The 20,824-nt window shown below is 45.0% G+C and overlaps 1 long non-coding RNA gene across 1 annotated transcript in view; it reads left to right on the top strand.

Moving 5' to 3' along the window:
• The window catches only part of LOC149869035 (uncharacterized), a 79,900-nt gene extending 66,569 nt beyond the window's left edge, over positions 1–13,331 (top strand). Inside the window, exon 6 of the long non-coding RNA XR_016441062.1 lies at positions 10,907–13,331. This is a non-coding gene — a long non-coding RNA (uncharacterized LOC149869035). The remainder of the gene's footprint in view (positions 1–10,906) is intronic.
• Positions 13,332–20,824: the final 7,493 nt, after the last annotated feature.

The raw sequence follows: 20,824 nt of genomic DNA, 5'->3' as shown, positions 1-20,824 counted from the left end.
GGCATGCATCCACAGATGCATCTCGAGCAGGTCCCAAGAGGTGATCCTCCCCCTCTATGTGGCACTGGTCAGGCCGCAGCTGGAGTATTGCGTCCAATTCTGGGCGCTGCACTTCAAGAGGGATGTGGACAGCATGGAGAGGGTCCAGAGGAGGGCCACTCGTATGATCAGGGGTCAGCAGGGCAGGCCCTATGAGGAGAAGGCTGAGGGGGGATCTTATGGCCTGTTATAAACTAGTCAGGGGGGATCAGCAGGCATTGGGGAAGTCACTGTTTCCCCGAGCACTGCCAGGAGTGACCAGGAATAACGGTCACAAGCTGGCAGAGGGTAGATTTAGGTTAGATATCAGGAGGCGCTACTTCACAGTCAGGGTGGCTAGGGTCTGGAACCAGCTTCCAAGAGAAGTGGTGCAGGCTCCTACCCTGGGGGTGGTTGAGAGGAGGTTAGATGAAGATCTTGCTGGGGTCATTTGACCCCAGTATTCTTTCCTGCCATGGCAGGGGGTCGGACTAGATGATCTGCTCAGGTCCCTTCCAACCCTACAAACTATGAAACTATGAAAATCCTCTCTGGTGATGGCCTCTCCCTTCCATTGGGTGTATGCCTCCTTTTTAGCTTTGAGACATTCCTGGATGCTTTTGGTGAGCCATGGGGGCTTTTGAGCCCTCTTGCCCACTTTGATCCACATTGGGATTGTCACCTTTTGGGCTTGGAGCAACTTAAACAACAACCACTCTTCTTGGACTCCCAACTCCCCTCCCTTCTGGGACCTCAGAGCCCCCCGACTAGTCTCCTTACCTCATGGAAATCTGACCTCCTGAAGTCCAGGGCTGCTGCCTTGCTGCAGGCCTTTGACACCTTGCGCTGGATGGTGAATTCCAGTAGGTGATTATTGCTATTGCCCAGGTGGTCAAGCACCCGCAGCCCCCTCACCAGGTCATTGCCTGTGGCCAGGACCAGGTCCAATAAGGCATTTCCCCTCGTGGGACTGTGCACCTCCTGGGTTAGATGGAGGTCCTTTAAGTTGTCTAGGAACCTACGTGGGTGGTCAGACCTGGATGACTGTTCTTCCCAGCAGATGTCCAGATAGTTTAGGTCACCCATGATCACCACATCCTTTGACTTAACTGCCTTTCCACCTAAGAATTCCCGGTCCAGTTCTTCCACCTGGTTGGGTGGCCTGTAGTAGACCCCCACCATTAAGTCCTTTTGCCCCAAACCCCGTCGTATTCTGACCCAGAGCACTTCAGTCTGTCCCTCTTCTGACCCAGTGTTGTTTGTTGAGGATGGGTATTGCTCTTTGACAAAGAGCACGACACCCCCATCTTTCCTCCCTGTTCTAACCCTTCTGTATAGCCTATAGCCCTTGATGTTCACCGCCCCATCGTGCATTGCATCCCACCAAGTTTCATGTATTTAAGGCCTCCTGAAGGTGCATGCACTGCCTCCCTAATCCCAGGACTATCTGGACCCCTGTCTCTTACTGGGGTATTTCTTGTGCTTGTCACCTGTCTTGGCTAGGCTGTTCTTGTGGGTGACTGCCAATTCCATGTTTCATGGCTCCCTCCGTTCTTATCCTCCCCTTCCTCCAACGAGCCTAGTTTAAAGCCTGCCGGAGATCAGCCAACCTGAACCTTTTGAGCCATTTCAAAAGAGTAGAAGTTGTTACATTCTAACTGTTATATGTGGATCAGCGGAGAATGGTTCAAATGTAGCAAAACTCTTTCAAATTTAACTGTGCTTCATCCTAAAACTTAGAATGGCATTTCCACTTCCTCCCCCTCCCCCCCACCCATTTTTGGCTGCAACTACTAACTGAATTCAATACAAGTTCAGAAGTAGTTTTGGTTGCCCAAAAAGTATTCATAACCATTGTAAGACTAGAAAGCTCTAAAGGGTATCTACAGACATGCTTGTTCATGTTCTAATTAGAGCATGTTGGAGTAGACTGGATTAATTGCATCTGCTCTGTTTTAATTAGAACACTTCAGTGTCACCTCACCATAACGGGTATTAAGCCTTCACATGTTTTTAAATGGCCATGGGGGCACTTAATCTGAAGCTTGTTGAATGAGCTTTAGATAAAGTGTCCCACGGCCATTGGCAAATACTTAGGGGCTTAATACATGTGACAGTGAGCCATATTAATGAGATCAGCCGTCTGGGAACCGCTTTAATTAAAATGCCACTCCCAAGCACATATAGGCAGCTAAAGATCACAAGAACACCTGATAACACATGCATGTGGTCTCTCAGAGATCTGGCAGTGCATACCTCATGCAACCCTTTTGCAAATATTGTTATTTCTTGAGTATTCCCATCTGTAAAATGGGATTTACCCAATAGTAATGGATAACATTTACCCAGCTTTGTGGGGTACTCTTGGAATGAATTGTTGTAAAGTGCTTTGAAGATTAAAAAATGATAAGAACTATATGTTATTAATCATATGTCCTACTGCTTTCAAATGTCAGGCATTGAAAATTATGTCCTGCATTCTGAAAACCCTGTTATTAGACTGCCCAGTCTTTCCTGTTTTATGAAAGTCACTTTTCATGCATTTTGAGCCATGGCAATATAGATTTTTTTTTTTTTTTTTTTTTTTTTTTTTTTATGAAGCAAGCACCAAAATATGGCATTTATGGAGTTTGCAACAAAAAGCATTTTTGGAGAGCTGCACCATATGTTTCTATTTCTTGTTAATGGAGTGAGTGCAATTTGTTAACAGCCAGCAAATGCATACATTGACAATATAGCCTAATGTTGGTGCCAAAACCTACAGCATCTTGGTTCACAAGATATGCATCTGACTGGAAGATTTGCATGTTGCTTACTTTGCTTGCAGCAGGTTTACTGGGGGAAAGAGAGAGATGTTCTCTGAAAAATCAGTATGCTGATTTTGAGGAGGCACACTAAACAGTTTAAACCAGCAGTGCCTTCTAGCAATTTAGTAGCTTCCCTGCTGTAGTATCTCCCAGTACTTTCTAAATATTGTATGAGGTACTTAAAGGTGAGGACACAGCTGTTGTGAATATCCATATCCATAAATCATTATTAATGACATGGCTTACTGACAGAGTTCTCTGGGTGACTGTTGCGCCTGCCTCAAATGAGACTGACAATCCCTTTAAAAATGCACCAGTTCTTTTCACTCTTTACATTGCACAAGCTTATCAAACATTATTAACCCTGTTATTTCTTGGGCAGAATGTAATAAATGCTCCCGCACTTTTCTTTTCTCCTGTGGCTTCTGTGAAATCTATTTTGGCAAACAGTGACTGAAACAAATCTTTCAAATTAGCAGGCTAGGAAGGTAAGAAAGATGGCTGGAAGTATAGGTTGTCCTGATCCTCAAAGTAAACACCTTTATAGCACCCTTTACAGTTGGCAATGCTCTATAATACCTTTACATGTACTGCTTGATACCCTCATAAGCCATACAGTGCTGTCAGAGACTAGCTTTGTCAGGGAAAGATGCCATAAGACTGACATTAAGAACATAATATGACTCACTAGGCTTGTGGGGGTTATCGGAATCTGGATATTTTCCAGGTAAAAATGTGCATATGTGCATTATATTTAGAACCACCCAAGAAAATGAATAAAGTCATAAAAAATATTTTCCTTTTCTTCATTGAAATTTTATTTGTTTGGACGTTTTCAGGCCTGCTCTAATTATATTACCCTAGGAAAATATATCTGGTGGTTTATTGACTGCTGTCTAGACAAATTTTATTGTTCTCATAGGTCAGAAAGCATTACTGTAGCTCACAATATAAACTAAAGCTACTGGGCAGAGTGTGCATGGTTTTTTTTTTGTTTGGTTGGTTGGTTGGTTTGGGTTGTTTGGTTTTTCTTTTTCCTTTTACCTATTAGTGTGCTTGGTTTTTTTTTTTTTTGTTTTTTTTTTATTCAAACAGTTAGAAATTTTTTTCCTGCCTCTTTTTCATGTACAAGCCTGTTTTTAAATGTTAGTTTTCTTCACACTTCTCCATGGCCCAAGGAAGAGGATGCAGAATGATGGATTTTCTATAATACAGAGCAATACTGTGCAATACGGAGGAGTGATAAAGGCAGATATGAGATAAGAGGAATAATTTTTATCAGTAACCTGCTGTAATAGAAATCTTAGCTTTTCTTCAACCTTTGTCTTATACCATTTTAAAATGGACCTCTGTGGCTAGGAGTACACACTGGATGTCTCCACATTTTGTGATGTTACAAAGGAAAACTAGCTTCCTGCCATAGGCTTAAACTTTTTTTTTTAGCTGTCAAAGACTAGGAACTCTGCATTAAATAGTACTAACTCTTCACACAACTAGCTAATTGGTCACATCATTACAAAATACATTCTCAAGGGATATTCACTGAGCAAGAAAAGAATCTCTCTCACACATGCTTTGGACATTAGCCCAGATGGACACAATTTTCTTGTCAGGAAGGATCTGAAAGACTGTACATTGATGAATTTATTGGCATAGCCTCATTTGAAATATGATTTGATTTAATTAATAACAGAGCTGGAGCTATACAAAAATAAAATTGATGAACAGTTCAGAGAAGCTAAGGAACCTTTCCACTGAGATAGTCATATTAGCTAAATAAATACAGAGGTGGGATCTTGATGCCAAAATAAGGAAGATATTTTGAAAGACAGACCATGAGACTAAAGCTGGGTAGATACAGTTCAGCAGTAGACACTGAGGTTAGGGACAGAAATTACACATAAGCCAGTATAAGTGATTGGAGATCAGTTCAATTCTGTAACACAACAGGGCTAGGGACAGAAGTTATACATTAACTATTTTAAGTGATCAGAAACTGGTTTTACCCTTTAAAGAACAGAAGTTTAGTGCACTTAAACTGCTTTCAAAATGGCTGAAACTGCTTTAAGGTAAATTTGGATGGGTGTGGTATCAGACTTAACAGATATAGGTAAACCTGGTTTATGGAACTTCTGTCCCAGATCCCCTCTCAATTCAAATTAACTCATAGTCCTCCAGGATCCCAGGATGCTGTGCAGCCCTGGGCTGTGCTCTCTCCTCCAGCAGAGCAGGGCTCCCCGACCTGTCAGTCAGGGCTTTTTCATCCCCTGCAGCTGGGAGCCATGCCGATTCCCCTGGCCCTGTCCCCGCACCTGCCAAGAGGCACAGCTCAGTGGGGGGTCTGGAACCAGGCAGGAGGAGGATTTTCCCCCACTCCCTCCTTAGCTGGCCTGCTGGGAGCCTGGCCATGTTCCCTCTTTGACTGACAGTCCAGTTAAGCAGGGAGAAGTGGGGGATAGGGAAACACCTCCTTCCTTCTGGGTCCAGACTCCCAGCTGTTCCTGGCACAGCCAGAGGGGAAGTTTTCCGCTGTCACGCCTTCTGAGTCTGGCCCATGGCCAAGGAAGGGTTGTGGCCTGATGACCAGCCTGGCTTCCAGCTCAGGTGAGGGGAGTAAAACCCCCACTGTGGGCTTCCCCTTCACTTGCACCAGAGCCAGGAGGGGACGAGCAATTTTCTCATCCCACTGCCTCCTCAGCCAGCCCACTGGCCAAAGAGGGGCATGGCTAGGGGACTCACCCAGCTCCTAGCTATGGGTGGGTGGGGAGTGAGGAAGAAACTACCCTCTGGGGGCTTCTCTCCTGTCCCCTTCCCCCCATGCCAGGGAAACCCCAGCTGGTGGTCCAGTGGGGAGGGTTCCCTCCCCATGCCTGCTGCTCAGCCTGCCTAGGGATGAGGAGGGGTTGTAGCTAGGGGACTTGCCCAGCTCCCAGCTGTGGACACGGGGGATAAAGGGATTGGGGGCTTATCCCCTCCCTGCTACTCCCATGCTGGGGAGACTCTGGCTGGGGGTCAGATGCTGGGATGGGGAGGTTTTCCCCCTATGCCCACTCCTCAGCTGGCCAGAAGGCTCTAGCACCGCCCCCCTCCCCCCCTCCGGCTATTGGTATGGGCCACTGCAGGCATCTGGCTGTTTTTCTGGTTTGAAAAGGGAACACCAGTTTACTTATTGGTTCAATCAAGGCAGTTTAGACAAACCTGCAAAGATTGAATCAATTCAGTCTTGGGCTTTTTGACTGTCTGTAGTTCACCCAGAAGTTCAGTCCACAGAAACCTTTTGAAAAACAGACAAAACTAGTTGAAGATAAGCCTGGATGGATGTAGTATCCAGATTCATTTATTTAGGTTGAATCAGTTTATTGAACTTCTGTCACAGATCCCCTCCGGGTAGAAGTTAACACACAGTCCCCCAGCATCCCAGGATGCTTTACATCTCCCCCACAAACTGCCCTTTTCAAGGTGAGGGGGCTAGTCTTGGCCCAAGCTGTCTGCTCCAGCAGAGCAGGGAGGTGTGCTCTAGCTCCCCCTGGCTTCTAGTCTAGGCCAGTGCAGGCATGTCGCTGCATTTTGGGAATCAGAAGTGAATGGCTGTTCACTTGCTTAATGGTTCAATCTATGGATCCTAGACTAACTTGGTGTTTAACACTGAAAAATGCAAGGTTCTCCACCTAGGGAGGAAAACTCTGCAGCATCCTTATAGACTCGGCAGTGGTACACTGGCTAGCACTATGGAAGAAAGAGACTTGGCGGTCATCATTGACCACAAAATGAACATAAGCCTGCAATGTGATGCTGCGGCTAGTAAAAGGACCAAAATGCTGGCTTGCGTCCATAGATTCTTCTCAAGCAAATCTCAGGACATCATTCTCCACTTGTACTCAGCCTTGGTGAGGCCGCAGCTTTCATAGATTTCATAGACATTAGGGCTGGAAGGGACCTCGGGAGATCATCGAGTCCAGCCCCCTGCCCAAAGGGCAGGAAGTCAGCTGGGGTCATAGGATCCCAGCAAGATAAGCATCCAATTTACTCTTGAAGGTGTTCAATGTAGGTGCTTGAACCACCTCTGCTGGCAGACTGTTCCAGACCTTGGGGGCTCGGACAGTAAAGAAATTCTTCCTTATGTCCAGCCTGAAACGGTCTTGCAGGAGTTTGTGACCGTTTGACCTCGTCATCCCTTGGGGCGCTCTGGTGAACAAACGTTCCCCCAGATCCTGGTGGTCACCCCTGATAAACTTATAGGTGGCCATCAGATCACCCCTGAGCCTACGCTTTTCCAGGCTATGGCTGGTCCCATGGCTCTCAGCCTGTTGTCGTAAGATCTGTTTTCCTGACCTCTGATCATGCACATGGCTCTCCTTTGGACTCTCTCAAGCTTCTCCAAATCCTTTTTGAATTGTGGAGCCCAAAACTGGACGCAGTACTCCAGCTGCGGCCTCACCAAGGCCGAGTACAAGGGGAGAATGACGTCCCGGGATTTGCTCGAGAAGCATCTATGGATGCACGCCAGCATTTTGGTCGCTTTACTAGCCGCAGCATTGCATTGCAGGCTCATGTTCATCTTGTGGTCAATGATGACCCCCAAGTCTCTTTCTTCTGTAGTGCTAACCAACGTAGGACTGCCGAGCCTATAAGGATGCTGCAGGTTTTTCCTCCCAAGGTGGAGAACCTTGCACTTTTCAGTGTTAAACACCATGAGGTTCTCGTCTGCCCATTTGCTGAGCTTGTCCAGGTCAGCCTGGATCACCCGCCTATCTTCTGGCGTGGATGCTTTGCCCCAAAGTTTGGTGTCATCGGCGAACTTGGCCAGTCCACTCCTGACTCCAATGTCCACATCATTAATGAAGATGTTGAACAGGATGGGTCCCAGGACAGAGCCTTGAGGGACCCCACTGGTCACAGGGCACCACGATGAGTGACTGCCATCAATTACAACCCTCTGGGTCTGACCACGGAGCCGGTTTCCCAGCCAGCGGATTGTGGTGGAGCCAAGGCCACAACTGGCCAGTTTGGCCAAGAGGTGATCATGGGATACCAGATCAAAGGCTTTTTTGAAGTCAAGATATATGACATCAATCTCTTCCCCCTTGTCCAGATGATAGGCCACCTAGTCATAGAAGGAAATGAGATTGGTCAAACAAGACCTACCCGCAAAAAATCCATGCTGGCTATCCCTTAGGATGTTAGCCTGGGCCAGTCTATCAAGCATGGCCTCCTTAATAAACTTTTCTAAGATCTTCCCCAGGATAGAAGTCAGGCTAATGGGCCTGTAGTTTGCCAGATCCACTCTCCTCCCTTTCTTGGAGATCGGCACCACATTGGCCTTCTTCCAGTCTTCGGACACTACACCGTAGTGTATCCAGTTTTGGTCTCCACAATTCAAAAAGGATGTGGAAAAGCTTGAGAGAGTCCAGAGAAGAGCCACATGCATGATCAGAAGTCATGAAAACAGATCTTACGACAACAGGCTGAGAGCCATGGGGCTCCTTAGCCTGCAAAAGTGCAGGATCAGTGGTGATCTGCTGGCTACCTATAAGTTTATCGAGGTGACCACCAGTACCTGAGGGAATGTTTGTTCACCAGAGTGCCCCAAAGGATGATGCTGTAGTTTATAACCATTCGACTTGAAGACCGTTTCAGGCTGGACATAAGGAAGAATTTGTTTACTGTCTGAGCCTGCAAGGTCTGGAATAGCCTGCCATTGGATGTGGTTCAAGCACCTACATTGAACACCTTCAAGAATAAATTGGATGCTTAGCTTGCTGGGATCCTATGATTCCAGCTGACTTCCTGCCCTTTGGGCAGGGGGTGGGGGGCTGGACTCGATCTTCTGAGTTCCCTTCCAGCCCTAATGTCTATGAAATCTACGAAACTTGCAAAAATTAAATCAATTCAGCCTTGGGCTTTTTGACTGTCTGTACTTAGCCTGAGAGAGAGTGATCCATGAATAACCAATACCCTCAGAGTCAGCATACTTGTATGGAATATGGAAGATGGAGTCAAGTTCTTGGTAGGCATCAGACAGAGCAGGTTCTTGAATCTAGGAGTCCCATCTTCCTGGAGAGTACTTTCGTGCACAGGCAATCAGGTATCCATTTGGCCAAAAATTCCATTCTTGAACTGAGAAATATTTTCTGAGTTTTGACAGCTGCCAAAAATGACTTATTGCAGGGATGTCAAAGAGAGCACCCACAGCCTGGATTCAGCCAGTAGAGCCCTATCATATGGCCCACATCAATCTTGGATTACTACATTGCGTGCAGTGCATACCAACCCTGCCCCTGCATGCTAAATAAATTTCATGGAGCCTATGTGCAGGTTGCACATGGTATAAGGGCTGGAGCTGGCATGTGCTGCACACAGAGTGTGGGGCTAATTTCAGGTGTTTACTACATGTGGCACTTTTGAACTCTGCATGATGGATTTGGGGCTAGTCTGGATGTGACGTGCAAATCAGCTGCATGTGCCAGATTTACATGCAGGGCCAGGCTGGCACAAGTACCACATATGACCTGTATCCTGGACTGGTCCCATGTGCTGCATGCCACACCAGGCTGGGATGTTATGTGCTGCATGTGGCATGAAAGGGCTGGAGTTGCATGTGTGATTTAAGCAACATGCAAAGCTGGTCCAGGGCATGAGCTCCATGTAGCACCTATACTGGCTTTACCCTGTGGGCTGATTCCTACAAATTGTTTGTGGGCCCAGTCTGGCCCAGCATAAAATGGATGCAATTCTGACCGTCTTCCCTTTTATTCCAGCATCAGAAGTTGAAGATCTAGTTCTCTACACCTCATATCTACTGCAGGTTTCTGAAGGAAGCTGTCATACATCTTTGTATTAGAGGGAAGCTGAGGAAGTAAAACTAAGACAGACAAATTTTAAATTTTGTCAATATTATTAAGAGCTGTGTTCCCATTCAAGCAAGCTAGTATCAATTGAGTATGTGTGTGTTTAAGAGCATTAGGATTGATCTGCACAAAAAAATTAGTAGACCACATGCTGAAAAAGGTAATGACTTGGTGTATCTCTATGTATCACAATGGCAGATACGGAAGACTGTTAGATCTAACTGCTTAATAGACAAGGCACTCATTTACCATGTTCTAGTTTTTTGTTTTTTTTTATTTGGACAATATACTTGTCTGAGGATTGTACATGCTCACAAAACAAATGAGAATGTATACTGTGTGATTCCTTTTTTTTTTTTCCAAAATACCATTTTTTCTTAGAAAAAAAGAGAGATTGGAGTATATAACAGGGAACCCAAACACTGTTACTTGGGCACAGTGGAGGGAGAGGAGAAGGGACTGTAACAGGGAGTCAGGAGGCCCCTGTTACTTTAAGAGGATGCAGCAGGTTAAGCCAGTTTTGTGGGGTTGTGGCTGCAGAAGTGCAGGCTGGCCTTTAATTAAGAGAATAAAACCCCTATGCAGGGCTAGGGAGGGCACATGATAGAAAGGGGGCATGGCTTCCAGAAATATAAACCCAGAGCATGAACCAGAGTGGGCAATCAGACCCTGAAGGCCCTGCATGGAAAGGAACAGTCCCCAGGGAAGCAGACTATGGGAAGCAGTGCTCAGGGATACCTAAGGTACCCACAAGGGTGAAAGTAGGCCTATCTCTGGGAATTATAGGTTATGATTGGATATTGACAAACAGTGGGATGAACTTTGTGGAAGCAATTTGCTTTCATTTCAGTTGTGCTGGTGTATGTTTGTTTGTTTTTGTTGAATAACCAGAGGACTGGGAGTGGCTGTAGGGGTGGAGAAGGCCATGAGTGGGGTACCTGGTGAGTACCCTCCACTGCAAGGTTGAGGCCTGAAGAGCTAGGTTCCAAATCAGTGGACCTGAGCTGAGGACCTCAGCTAGAGAAAAAAGGGGCTGAGGCCCAACAGGCTGAAGCATGGACGAAGGGGTCCAAGAAGCCGAGTGTTAGTCAGGACAAAAAGAGACTTGACTTTGGGGGTTGGGATCTGAACTCCAAGGCAAGCAGGCCAGGGTGAGCCCACAGAATAGGAAAAGGGACTAGAAAGAATGTTTGCCAGTTTTTAAGGACAACATTTTCTGTTCAACATCAACAGGATGGAAGCTTCAGTGTTGCAAATGTCTATAAACAATCAAGTGAAACCTCCCTCCATCTCTCTCTCACCCAGCCACACAGACTGGGGTTACTCATACTCAAATGAAGATGGTGAACTGTTACAAAATTGGGCATCCAGCCATGACCTTCCCCTGATCCACAACTCTAAACAGCATGGCACTTTCCACTCACCAAGACAGGACCAAGATTACTTCCCTGACATATGTTGGGTTAATCAGTCAACAGCTACCCAGAACCAGCATTTTGCATTGTTCTAGATGACTTTCCACACAGTGAACACCATCCATCAGTCACCCACATTGGCCTGTAATTGCTGGTCATTAAATGTATAAGAAAACCAGATGGAGCTACAGGAAAGCTAGTTGGTCTCTATTCCTCTAGACTATTCAGTGATCCATTGTCACCATCCCATGCAAAAATATCCCATTTGATGAAGCCTGTAAGTATTTCATGGTGCCCTCTATAAAGCAGCACAATCCTCTGTTCCCAAAGTATTTTGTCCCCTGTACACTCCTTGCTTGGATGAAATGTGCTGGTCTAAATGAGCATGAAAAATCTGGTGATCCAGATGTTGCAGATCACCTGCTTGAATAGCTTGATGCTGCTCATTGGAAGCACTGGGAGGACTTGACTTCAAGACTTAATTTTTGCCACTCCATTTGGAGGACCTGGGGCCTCATTTACCACCTGGGAGTGGCTCAGTATCCCCTAGCCCAAACTCAATCATTTGTGTCAGCCAATGCCATCACCAAACACCTTTTGAAAGGGGAAAGAGGCCCCCGTAACAAGGATTTTGAGTGAATAATGCATAAGGAATGGTGTTATTTTCATCAAAATGTTCAGAACCAAGATCCACAAACCTCTTCACCAAGAAAACTCTGTGCTGTGCAAATTAGAATCCAGCACTGCAACTGTCTATGACAATGTGTACTCAGAGTATCTGAAACATCTCATTCCTCAAGCTTGTAATTGTCTTCTACTTTTCTTTAACTATGTTATACATGAAGGATGAATTCTATCAGTATGTCACTGAGAAAAAATCATTGGCCTACCCAAGCCTTGCAAAGACCCACAACTGGCAGCAAGTTACCGACCAATCTCCATCCTGAGCATCTGCTACAAGACACTTGAGAGACTTATTTGTGTATGCTGATGACAGTGCCTTTGCCATTCAAGCTCAAGTGTGGAACTCATGCTTGATGGAGACATGAGACTGATGTCAAAGTATTGCCTAAAATGGTGCCTCAAACCAAATATTTCAGACTGTGTTAAGTATTTTTCTTCTGCATAATGCCAATGCCAATCATAAACTCACTATCACTTTAAATGGTCAGCCTCTCAAATTTGAAACTGACCCAGTTTATCTTGGAGTCAACCTTGCCCAGACTTTAACTTATAAATCACATCTCCAGAAAACTGCTTTAAAAATCAAAGCAAAGAATAATCTACTTGCCAAACTTGCAGGCTCCACTTGTGGTGCCAATGTCTCCATGCTACATTCATTTGTCCTCGTACTGTGCTATTCAGTTGCATAATATTGTGCCCCTGTATAGGCTCATTTGTCACACAGCAAACTAGTGGACACCTAGCTGCATGCTACAATGCGTCTTGTGTCAGGCATTTTGCATCCCCCCTCCACTCCCACGGTTAGCAGTCCTCAGTAATGTTGCTCCCCCTCATCTCCACTGCACAAATGCTGTATTAAACTTACTAACCCCACTCCATGATAATCCAATGCTGCCAGTGGACCTGGACATATTCCATCCACCAATAGCTTGGCTCTCCTCAAGATGCCTACCCTTTCAAAGTCTTTTGACTTTTCCTTAGTTACTTGGTGGTACAAAAATTGGTCAGAACAAGCACCAAAAATCACCATATCACCTCTGATCCTCCAGTCAGTCAACCAGAATTTAACTGGCCATGCCATTATTTGGCTGCCTTAACTGTTTTTGAATTGGACAGGGTCACTGTGCCTCAAACCTATACAAATGGGGCCCTTGGAATGATAACAAATGCCCTTGTGGACAAGTTCAAACCATTTCTGAAATAATTGACTCATGTCCATTTACAGTGCTACCTGGTTGCCTTCAGGCTCTTCACACTGGTGATGAAATCACCTTAAGATGGCTGAAACAATATGCTGAAAATACATATTCTAAATTAATTATAAAAAGAGTAGGGACTATGTTGTGATTGTACAAAACTGTTTCACATAAAGATCAAAATAGATAAAACGTTGAGGAGTATAATAGTCTTGTAGACATTTATCATTTCTTGGAGGGGAAAAAGGTGCATATTATAGCTATACTGCTAAATTATGTTGAGAGGCGACTGTAAAGGGATCCAGATCAAGCAGCTGTACTGGGATGGGGCCTGTTCACTGTATGCTCAGCAGGTGTCTCACTTTCTTGCTTTCAAATCTCACCTGCCATGTCTTGATGTAGTTGAAATAAAGTATAAGGAGGTAGCACCTTTTCAAAGAGAATTTAATGAGGTTGGCTTGGGTTGACATTGGGGTCTTCTGTGGGGCTCCTTCTCCCCTACATCCCACGTCTTTTCACTTGAGGTTCCAGTTGGTGCTGGACACTCACATTTGGCCATCCTGAGTGACCGCCTAACAGCTGAGGCAGAGAAAGAAGCAGCCAGGTTGTCCAGAGTCGGTGTGTTTTAGCTATGCTCACTGGATTTTACTGCAAGTTCAGGGTCAACCAGGCATGGCCTGCATAAAGAAGCAAATAAACCAATAAGAACTCAAATGACCATGCCCTAGGCTCTTTGGCACCCTGAGCACCCTGATTGCTTTTCCTCAGGAAATCCCAGTCCCACAGGGGTTGCCCTGTATTTGCTCAGTCTGTATGGACCTGCCTGTCCTAAGCAATTCCCTGGAGTGATGTGGGGCCAGGGGAGTCACAAACCATGGCTTAGCCCCTAGTGGGTACCTGGGCTCTCCTAGCAGTGTGGTGATCCAACATCAGTCTGGGAAGCTCAGGTGCTTGAGGTCCTGGGTTTCTAATCCCCTGCTTCCATGGGGAAACATGAGAGCCCTCATGTGTCCATGTGTCCCCCCCCCCATTCTGGGGTCATTACAAACTTACTTAGGGTTTTCTGGGCTGGTATGAGCCAATCTGGTTCCTTCACTCACCCCCACATGCCCAGCTTCTGACAGCAGGTGTTTGGAGCCCCTGCAGCTCATTATACCCTGCAGCTGTTGCCTTTGGGCCCCAGGTGGTGCTGTAGGCACCAACCATCTGTTCCCTCTCTGGGATGCAGTCTCAGCCCAATCCAGGCATGGAGCCTGGGGAACACTTGATATGTGTTGGCTACTTGTTTGGCAGTGCAGCAGAGCCTGCCCTGGGAAAACAGGCTTGCTGTTTCTCTGCAAGCTGGAAATCTGCTGCCTGCAGGTCATGCTGGCAAGCGCTGTCTTGGTGAGTATGGTGCTTGGCTGGGCCCCTGTTACACAATGTACATTTATACTCTAGTCCACACATTAAGTTTCCAAGGATTTAGTTTGTGGAAAATTACTTATAGCTGGAAGATATTTATATTTAATATATAACCTTTTCCCTATGGCAGATTGTAAAACACACTTTGAATTCCCATGGAAGGGAGAACTAATAACTTTAGAATCAGTATGTATAGTGAATACCCACTCCATTTAATCTGCTTTGGTATTTATTTTGGTATTTGTATTCTCTGCTTGAAATCTGTATCTGTATCCATCAGTTCAGAATGCAGTTTCTATGGATGCTGGTGAATGAAGAACACATCTATGCTTGAGGTAAATTGCAAGATGTACCATAGTAGAAACTGGAAGTAGCTAGTGTTCACAGTGTAACCTTAGACACCTGCCTCTTCTACTCGTTCATTGGTACTCACTTAAAAGACATGGAAAAGGGGAGTTGGGAGGAGAGTCTCCTCTAATTTTTCTCCCTTTCATCAATATTCATGGAGTAGTAGTGAAATTATTGAAACAAGAATTTGGTCCAAAGTACTGTAATTCTTATTTCTGTTCATGGAAAAATGTAGATAATGTTTATTTATACATTCACGGGTTCAGCATTCATGGTTTCAAATATTTGTGAATGCCAAACTTGCATTTGAAATACACTTTATTACACTTACAGGAACTCTTTGGGAGCTCTATGCTTGCTGCTGCCAGGCTCCTGCCACTGCTGTTGCGCTCCTGCCATCACCGCCAGAACCATGCCGCTCCCCAGCTGTTGGGGGTACTGTGTTCATGAATGCAGTGCCTTATTCACGGACTTCACCATTCGCAGGGGATACAAGAACGTATCCCCTGCAAATGGCAAGGGTCACACGTGTGTGTGTGTGTTGCTTGCTTACTTTAACTTAAACATTTTAAAATGTGACTTAAAATGCTTTGCTACCCCTATCACTTGAATTTTCCTTAAAGGGTGTCACAGGCCAGCTGAGCACTGTGAGTATATCAATTTAGTTGCAGATTGTCTGAGCACTGCAACTTTATTAGCCACTGGGCTTTTTGGTTTGGGATCAAGAAGGTGATGTTGGAAAGAAATGACAAGTTTCACTTACAAAAAAGAAATGACAAGTTTCACTGACAACAAAAGATATAGTTTGCATATATAATAGTTAATAAAAGGTTAAGCTAATAAGCAGACAACATAATAATACAGATTAAAATTGACAATGATAATAAAACAGATAAAGAAATTAACCAAGAGTTCCCACTTGCTTAGTAAATTATCAGTAGTCCCTCGGTTAGAAGATGCACGGCAAGTTGAATTAGCGAAGTCAGACGTTTCTGAACTGGGCTGCCCGAAAGAGAACCGGTGGAAGCCCCTCAGTCAGGATCTGGTCTCACTCTCCAAGGGAGTAAGAGATATCCATGGGGTATGGGACAGCAATGACCCTTTTGTTCTGTCCTTCCTGAGGGTTACTATGACATGTATGTTCTTTTATATTCTAATTATGCTAATTTTTAGTTATATAGCCATTCATAATATTGCTTTATAGCTGTTATCCTATGGGGTTAAAAGGTGTTAGAAATTATTATAATAAGTTACTGCCCAAGCTTGGGTTTATCTAATAAGCAAATTGCAACACAACATTTTCAGGTTTAAAATTAACATTACCTAGCCTAAATCCAGCCTCTTCAAAATTCTCTGACTATGCTGTTTTGAGATGTCTTTTTTGAAATGTACTAGATAAGCTGGGCAGTTAAATCCAGTTTTTATCATCATCAAGGCTAAATTCTGAGCAAGAAAAAACTATTAGGTAAGCTGATTTCACAGCTATAGCTTTGTCTTTGAGGCCTAGTCAGTTCTACAAACAGTTACAAGTTACATTTGCGGGTTACAAAAATACAAGCTTCATATTAGACAAAAGTTCCAAATGCCTCCAAGAAGCACATATTTATTGCTTATTAATTTCTTTGATTCTGGCCATCACAAAAGGGAAAGAATCTTAATCAAAATCTTCACTCTACAAATCTAAACATTATACTTTCAGTTATATTTCATAACCTATGTAACATTTGTGGGAGCTGGATAGATCTGGGATGTAGGTCATTTGACGTCCCAAGATGACAAAGCAGTCTATATATTGGTGAGGCTGTCTTAGAAGTGATAGCGGGAGTGTAAGGATAGGAAAGTAGGGTATAAGCCCTATGCACTGCTTAAGGTGGAGTAACAAAATGGAGTAGGGAGCATCTCACCCTTCCATCCTCTGCTCCACCTCCTTCTGAAAATTTCTAGTTTAAACTGCAGCAGAGGTGTTGCAGGATTGTGTGAGTGAAGGGTACTTTGTGAGACGTAGTTCAGTGGGGTGGTATATAGGGCAGGAGCAGCAACTGGAGTTCACTTCAGCTGGTGATATCACCCCATTTTTTTCTAGCAAAAATGGTGTCTTCTTAGCTGCTCATCATGGGTGTCTGTGACAAAAATGAGTCTCTAGAGCCACAGCCCTGCAAGGAAGGTATAGGGCAAGGTGAGATGGGGAGACTTCCCAGGTGCAGTTCTGTCCAGCTATGCCTCTGAGTGCTAGCCCAGGAAGGCTTGGGGTCTCAACTCCTAGGCTAGTCTAACATGGCAGGCCTGCACCAGAGCTGTGAACCATGGGATCCCAGACTTTGGAAAAGTTGGTGGGAAAGCAGTAAGGATTCTTTCAGAATTCTGGTGGTCAAAACCAAGATTTTTTTATTAAATATTTAATTTCAGTGACCTACCATTTTTCAATGAAAACCAATTTTGTTACAAAGTTTACAACCAATTCTACTGTCACTGCTGTGTGATACCTTGGGCCTATCCTAATACTTTGCCCTGTTCCTCTCTTGAATATAGAGGACTGTAGCAGTGCAGAGTCCTAGGGGTGGCCATGATCTCTGCTAGCGCCCCATACTGTGCCAAGTTGGTGTTAAAGCACTCTCACAATCTTGCCCGCCATGGCTTTGATGTTCTGTAATTATGTAGGGACGCTGCCCTTCCTTCTCTTGGCTACAGTTCTGCTGGTTCCTTCTGCGGCTCGGTTCTATAATGGGGTTCCAGGCACCCCAGCCTTATGGGCTATGCGTGGCTCCAACCACCCCTGTACCATGCCCCAAGCCTTGCAGATGTATCAGAAGTTGTTTGGTCGATTTCACTCTCCTGCACCCCATCGACGCTTCTGGCTTGCCTCACAATTGTGCTCCCTGGCACTCATCAACAATCTCCGCCCCCTTTCTGGGGCTCCTTGTGCTGCCCACTCCAGGGCTCCTCATTGCCCCCCTTGCTCTGGGGCTTCTTGCTGTCCCCCTTGCTCTGGGTCTGGGGTCGATGCACCCCTGAATGTTGTGACCTCTCTGGCACCGGGGTCCCCACGCTACCGTGGATCCCCTATTAGGCCTCCTCCATCCCTTAATAGCCTCACCTGGTCCTCCTGTCTAACAACAACAACAACAAAAGCAATAACACAAGCAAATTGGCTATAACACAAATATAAGCCTCCTGGCTAAACGTTCTCCAAACCACACCACATCTCTCACCCATGTAACTAGTGGCTTGTACATCCAGGCCTTTTCCCTTCCCCACATTCAGGGCCGAGCTCTTTTTCCTTAGTCAAGCTGTACTCCTCCTTTCTGGCTGCCAGTTGAGACAGCACTCGCAGCCTCCAGTCTGTTGTTATAGTAGTCAGCCCTGACCCCTCTGGTCAGCTGACTCACCAGGTGTGAGCCCTTAGCTCCTCCTGGTTGCCCCTAGCAACAAGCACTTGAGCCCATACTGCTGCTTTTTAAGTAGCTGGTGCCTTAGTGCCCTGCTGCAAGGACAAAATTGTACCTAGTGTTTATCATGCCAGTACTTTCTCCTGGGGCCCGGAAAAGAACAATACACTCATTCTCACACCATTTTAACCTGACTTGCTTTGAACCCAGACAACCCTCATATATTCACTTATTCCCACATGTATATTATTGTTTCAGAATGGTTCATTTTCTTTTTCTTAGAAAGAATCACTAGTGATTACAAATCCTGTCATTCACCTCTCTCCTATCTGCCGTTACAATGTGGAATGTAATATTATAAACTATGAAACTACAGGGGAAGAATAGAACTTAATATTTCCCCAGGCTCCCACATTTCTGTCACAACTGGTTGCTACCACCTGCAATGATCAACAATATGCAACTGCCTAGTAAATAGTTTATAGTTAGGTTTTTTGATTGAATTTCTTATTATCACTTGGAATGAGATAACTGCATAGCCACTTTATTTCTTTTTTTTTCACCAGGCCTACCTCAGCTTGCATATTTATAACGTACCATAATACCACCTATGATGATAAAAATGTCTGAATAATATAACATTTTTAGTTTCTGCCATCTCCTCTGTTGTTGTCATGACTCTATGACCGAGTCTTTTTTTCCCTTGAGTCTCATTCAGAATTTTGACATTTTTAAAAAAAGGAGATAGAAAGAGAACCTGTTGTTTATCTCATACATTACTGTAATCTTTATGCAGAAATTTTTCCTCCTTGTGTAACAAGAAATATTTCTTTTAACTAGACAACTAGACATAAAGTGATTGAAGACTCATTTAAATTGAGTCTGGAGATTCAAATATTGCTGGCTGTGGATAATCAGGCATAATGTAATGCTTTTTAAGGCTCAGACAGAAGTGACAATTTTCACCTGATCTGGCCACAGAAAGAGATCCAAGCCCTGATCAAACACAAGTGCACAGATGCAGCCTGCTTCAAAAATGGCCAATAGAGCAAAAATCTAAAGGTAATAAATGAAGGTTCAGATGAAGGCATTTCAAAACATAGTGTCTTCTGTAAATTGTGTCTGCTTGCTTGCCAGCCTCCAAACTGTTTTTAGAAAAAGGGAGTGGAGGGAGTTTGATCTGCCCCTAGTGAAGGGTGTGGTGGGTGTATTAGAACCCTCCCCCCACCCCATGGTGGGAGGGCTCCAACTCACCCACCCCACCCTCCAGAGCTGGCTGAGCAGCCCCTAGAATAAACTCCTTCTCCTCCCTTTCCCCTCTCCCATTCTGAAAACAGGGATAGGCTGGGAGGGAAGAAGGGCCATTGGTAGGTGCAACTGGCTGCAGACTGGCAGCCAGCAGCTAGATTCCCCTCCCCCTGGAACCAACAGTGGCTGTTTTTGGTCTGGAGGACTGTTGTAACTCAGAATGCTTCCTGCAAAGCATTCTGAGTTATAGCTGGGAGTTGCACTTCTGTCTGCTCCCTTAGTGTTATGGTCCCACGAAACCTCTATCCTCTTACATGTAGCTGTCCCCTGTCTACATCAGGAAAGTGCAGGGAAATCTGTAGCATAACAAGTCATGGGTGACAGAACACCAGTCCCAGGTATTAAATTAGAGCAGGGGTAGGAAAAATGGCAGATCTGGCCAGTGGTCAGACTCCATTTCTCAGAAGCCCCTGCCCACGTCACTGGTCAGCAGTGGTAGAGGCTGCCATTTTTGCACTCCCTCTAACTCAAGGGCAGGCAAAATCCAGCTCACAGGCCAGATCAGGTCCATGGTGGACTCCATTTCCTGGCAGCCCCTGTCCTCAATGCTGCAGCCCATTTCCATGGAGACCCCAGGAGGGGCAGAGCCTGACAGTGCAGGGCCAGGGTTTCCATGGCTGGACTTTGCCTGCCCCTGACTTAGAGGAAATGTAAAATTGGCAGCCTCTACCACTCTTGGCCAATCTGCTATCACCACCATAGCTGGCTTGGCCCCTGCTACCATCCCTGATGCTGCTGCTGTCCAGAACACAGACCCTGGTTGTTATGCTTCTGAAACTGTAGGCTAGGGGATTTACCGCTTCCAGTAGCTTTTTACCAAGAGAGTTCCCCTGCAGATGAGGCATTCGTTAGCCATTTCCAGCAAGTGCCATCTACTTTACATCTACTTTGCTCCACTTAGGTAGCAGAGGAGGCAGAGCAGATCCAAAGTTCCATCGCAGAAGCTACTGTGATAACCTTTGGAGAGGGCAGCAATAGTACACAGGGTTATTTTTAGGCTGTGTGATTTTCCCTGAATACCAAAAAATCTGAATAATCAGTTTATCATTTCAAATTTAAACAAATAATTTACTTTGGAAATTACCACATAACACAAATGAATGACTAGTTATTGCTTAAATACATCATTCTTGGGTAAACAGGTAATGAACCCTGTCTCTCCGCTACATGTATTCCCCTCATAAATACAAATCTGCCTTAAAAGACACAACTGAACTGATTCTCTTTATCTATTTAGATGTATGCCAATATGATTCAGGTGACTTCAAGTGGTATTATTCCCGATTATGCAGTTGTAAGTGAAGAGAGGACCAGACCACCTACATACTGTCTTACATCTAAATAATACTTACTAGGAGGTTGTCTTTTCCTCTACTATTCTCAGGCCTTTAACAGCAGGTTTTTCTCCTA

This window comes from Crocodylus siamensis, chromosome 3, assembly GCF_052110815.1.
Source record: "Crocodylus siamensis isolate JL-2025a chromosome 3, ASM5211081v1, whole genome shotgun sequence".
NCBI classification, from domain to species: domain Eukaryota; kingdom Metazoa; phylum Chordata; order Crocodylia; family Crocodylidae; genus Crocodylus; species Crocodylus siamensis.
The sequence above is the reverse complement of the archived record's forward strand: the minus strand, read 5'-3'. Positions and strand labels throughout refer to the sequence as shown.